Here is a 4987-nt window from a genome sequence, read left to right as displayed (position 1 = left end):
ACACTGCCGCCGCCGCGCGCGCTCGCGCCGCTCTCCCCCGCACGTCACCACGTGCGCCGCCGCCAACGCCAGCGCCTCCCAGGCCGCTTCCGGCTCGAAGGCTTCAGCGAATCACAGGCGAGCTCAGGGAGGATTCTGCGCTTGGCCACGCCCCCGCAGTAAGCCCCGCCCATCTCCCGCCCCGCCCTCCCTGAGCGGCTCAACTAGGTCAGCGCAAGGTGATCCTTCGGAGCGAGGCGGCGCTGCGGCCGCGCCTGGGCTGACTTATCGCGGGCGCTCTCCCCCCTCGCTCGCCCGCCCCGCACCCTTTCGGCGCCCTTCCCGACTGTCCCGGAAACTGGTTCGCTCCTGCCACCTCCACCTGTTCTGCCTTCCCCCCGCCCACAGGCAGAGTGGGCGGTTAGATTACTCAGCGTCACACTGACAACCCGGGCAACCACCCCACACTGGAGCTGCCCGCGTGGACCCTGGTTGTAGTTGGGCATCAGCCTCTGCCCGGGAGGTGGAGGGGTGGAGGATGGAGGAAGAAAAAAGAGGCACTGTGAGAGAAGGGTTGGACCCACCCCCCCACCACCACCGCAATTTGGCCTGGTCTGGGTGAGCAGTCGGTAACTGGGTAAATACAGTTGGAGAAATAATACTTGGAAAGCGTGCCATTAAAAACATGTTCAGTTCTTTTTGTCTCCTGAGTTCAACTCATCACAACGTATCAGCTCCTCTCTGGTCTTTCCTTTCTTTAGAGCAAAGAAAACAGCCTAGAGATCTAGTCCCTCCCGGGCCTTTAACCTCCTGGGGCCTTTTTTAGAGCTAAACCTCGTTATCCACCCAACCACCTTGTCCCCTGGAGGCAAATCTGGTTAAGTGAAATGAGATTTAAACTGGGCTCTGGCAGCCACTTCCAGTGACAGAAGGGAAAGATTAGGGGATTTGGTGAGATGATATCGAGACACACATGTAAATTGTATCCAAACTAGGGTTTGGCAAAGGCCTCCCCGGTTACTGTCCTGTTGGCTTATGCTGACGTATGGAAAGCAGTCTAGACGTAATCCTGTTTGTATTTGTGTTTGAATCACTCAGTTTAATTTATGGACATTTTTGAGTGTCAGTGCGTACTACCATGCTCTCCGCTTAGGAGTCAGGAAACATAAATTTTGGGTTCCTTCACAAACTAATAGAAACTTTACGACTTTTGTTATAAAATCTTGAGGTAAGGAGATCTGGGTTTTGTTTGTTTCCACTGGAGGAGGAAGAGGAACTAAGATGTCAACTGTATGATTTTTGCATCTTAAAGAGAAAAACACTGGCTTTTGCCACCAGGCGTTTGTTTTGTCTTCTGATAATACTGTCATCCGCATTTACTTGAGTGCACATGAAACTATTAGGGTGCATGATTTTTGAGCTCTTTGAATACCATCAGTTTCATCCTTGCAGTGGGAGACTGTGAATTGGCCACTTTGGGCGGGCACATGACTGGCTTGCTGGACACATGGTCCTACATGCTGTACTCTAAATAGTGCCTTTGTGATTGGGAACAAGTGAACGCTTCTCTTAAAGCTACAGTGCCACCAGTCAGCGCATTTTTGCCTTTGCATATACTTTCTCTATGGATAATGGCACAATTTACACACTGTATTTGTCTGGGGCAGCTCAGTCTGTCCAATTACTACATAATACCCATTAAAACTTGAAAATGGACTATAATGAGAATTTCCATTGTCTTTTACACTAGCAAATGATAAGATTTTCCCCTTAGGGCTGGGGACAGAGTGGCAGAGTGCTTGCCTGGCATACTCTGTGTTCCATCCTCAATACTGCAAAACAAAAAAAATTTTTTTGGCTATATACTTATATATTATGAGAGTGCTCAATTGGAGAATGTATAATTTGTTGAGAACACATTCTGTGTCAGGTCCTGAGAAAGATAAATTGGGAATTGGTGACAATCACCATCTTTTCATTTTTCTTCCTGATCCTCTTTCAGATACTAAACCCTAGCTTGTGTCTTATTCATTTGCTAATGCTACTGTAAGAAAGTACCTAAAACATAAAAATTTGTTGTGTCACAGTACAGGAGGCTAAAAGTACGAGATCAGTGTTGGCAGGCCTGGCTCCCTCTAAGGTGCTAGGCAAGAATCTATTTTAGGTCATGCGCCTAGCTATTCCTTGGCTTGCTGCAGCATAACTCCAATCTTGTTTTATTTTTATTTATTGACTATTTATGTATAATGTATATGACATTTTGATTATAAATCACCTTCTCTCATCTCTGTGTGTGCGTGTGCACACGTGTACGTGTGCGTGTGCGTGTGTGTGTGTGTGTGTGTGTTTGAGACAGAGAGCTTTATTTATATTTTATTTATTTGTTTAAGACAATCAAATCTGGGTCTTTAGGCTTCACAGGCAAGCACCTTAACTGCTAAGCAACTACTCCAGCCCCTGCCCTCCCCCCTTTTTTTTTAGGTAGGGTTTCACTCTAGGCAGACCTGGAATTCACTCTGTATTCTCAGGACCACCTGGAACTCATGGTGATCCTCCTACCTCTGCCTCCTGAATGCTGGAATTAAATGTACCACCATACCCGGCTGGTTTTGTTGTTGTTTTGAGACAGGGTCTCACTGTGTAGCCCAGGCTGGATTTGAACATGCAACCCTGTTTCAACCTCCCAAGTGAAGTGATAGGATTTCAAGAACACACCAACATACCCAGCTGTTATTCTAATCTTTATATAATGTTTTCCATTTGCATGTCTGCTGTCCAAATTGTCCCTTTTTGTTTGTTTGTTGTTCGAGGTAGGGTCTCCCTCTCTAGCCCAGGCTGACCTATTACTATGTAGTCTCAGGGTGGCCTCAAACTCACAGCAGTCTACCTACCTCTGCCTCCCAAATGCTGGGATTAAAGGCAGGAGCTACCACACCTGGCTAAAATTGTCCCTTTTTTTTTTTTAATTATTTATTTATTTATTTGAGAGCAACAGACACAGAGAGAAAGACAGATAGAGGGAGAGAGAGAGAATGGGCGCGCCAGGGCTTCCAGCCTCTGCAAACGAACTCCAGACGCGTGCACCCCCTTGTGCATCTGGCTAACGTGGGACCTGGGGAACCGAGCCTCGAACCGGGGTCCTTAGGCTTCACAGGCAAGCGCTTAACCGCTAAGCCATCTCTCCAGCCCAAAATTGTCCCTTTTAAAGATGCTTATTTTAACTAAATTGCAACTTGTTCCCAAATGAGGATGTATCTTGAGGCACTGGGAGTTATGACTTCAACATGAGTTTGGGGAAGGGGATACAATTCAGCCCATAACACTTTAGTTCGCTGTCTCAAGTGTGGCCACTGAGTCTCTTAGAATCAGCTTAATGTTCTTACTATAGACACACTGGTCCCTATGCTTTACTCCAGACAGGCAGTTTCCAAAAAGAGGTAGTTATTTTGCCCCTAGGGACATTTGGCAATGCCTGGAAGCAGATGTGTAACTACTGGTGGGCCTCCAGTGCTACTAAACATCCCACAATGCCTCAGATACTCAGGAGGCAAAAGCATCAGCAGTGTTAGGACCCTGCCCTAGACCCACTAAATTAGGTTCTCTGGGAATCTTGCCTAAAACATTTTGATGAGTGTCAGAGTAACTTGTCCCCACACTGAAGCTCAAAAAGCCACTGCAGATACAAAAATGCAAGGCAGACGAACATGTGCATTTCTCCCCAGATATTTGCCACCTCTCTGGCTTAGTAGCCATGCTAATTATGGTAGATTGATTTAGCAATTCAATGAATAAAACATAGCCTTACATTAATCTGAAATTGGAATCTCGCTAACATCACAAAACGTGTGTCACATTACATTATTTATCACTCTCTGCGGTTTCTGGATGTCCTTTGCCCAGTGAGAGCCAGTGCTTTCCTGCTGCAGTGTCTTCCGTGCTCTGGCTGACCGAGCTCTCTGTCCCCACGCTTCACTCTTCTTCTGCAGCTAATCCTGCCGTTGCCTCCAGTTCCTTTTCTTCTTTCCATTTGGCACTTGAAAGTATTTTTAGGGCATATCAATGGCATCTTAAGAGCAGGAACTAAAAAATAGTGACGTAATAAAAGGCACAAGAAGCCTAGGGGAAAGTCTTACAGCTTCCGTACGCCCATTCAAGTTGGGCACTGGAAATGGTTATGTATTCTAGTGCATCAAAAAAAAAAAAAAAATGACAACTGGATACCTTTCTAAAATATTATTTCCTGGGGATTACTTGTTTGGGACCCCTCTTGTTTTATAGGAGCTTTGCCTTCTTCTCAAGATCTATGATAAAATCCTTTTAAATAAATCAATGAAATATTAGCCAGGCATGATGGTACATGTCTTTAGTCCCAGCACTCAGAGGGTTGAGGTAGGAGGATTTCTGTGTTTGAGGCCAGCCTCAGATTACAGGGTGAGTTTGAGGCCACCCTAGGCTAGAGTAAGGCAATGCCTTGAAAGCAAACAAAAATTAATTTAAAAAACTGAAAATATTGTTTCATCAATAGCTATTCTCTATTAGAAGAAACTGTCCATTTTCCTGGTAAGACCTCCATGAATTTCTTTTCAACAAAATTAAGCAAACTTGGGTGGGAGAGATGGCTTAGTGGTTAAGCACTTGCCTGGGAAGCCTAAGGACCCCAGTTTGAGGTTCAGTTCTCCAGGACCCACATTAGCCAGATGCACAAGGGGGCACACATGTCTGGAGTTCGTTTGCAGTGGCTGGAAGCCCTGGTGTGCCCATTCTCTCTCTCTCTCTCTCTCCCTCTTTCTCTGTTTGTCACTCTCAAATAAATAAAAGTGAACAAAAAAATTTTTTAAAAAATTAAGCAAGCTGTTCAAATTACTAATTTTAAACCCAAAGACTATAAAATTCTTTAGATACGTACCTCTGAATGCTTTAGTCTGGGTCTATCATTACTAGTTATTACATTATCCAAGGAGGCTATCTTACTAATGACCATTTTCTAGTTTTCTAAAATGATCTAACT

This window comes from Jaculus jaculus, chromosome 1 (assembly GCF_020740685.1).
Source record: "Jaculus jaculus isolate mJacJac1 chromosome 1, mJacJac1.mat.Y.cur, whole genome shotgun sequence".
In the NCBI taxonomy this organism is placed as follows: Eukaryota; Metazoa; Chordata; class Mammalia; order Rodentia; family Dipodidae; genus Jaculus; species Jaculus jaculus.
Note: the sequence above shows the minus strand (reverse complement) of the source record.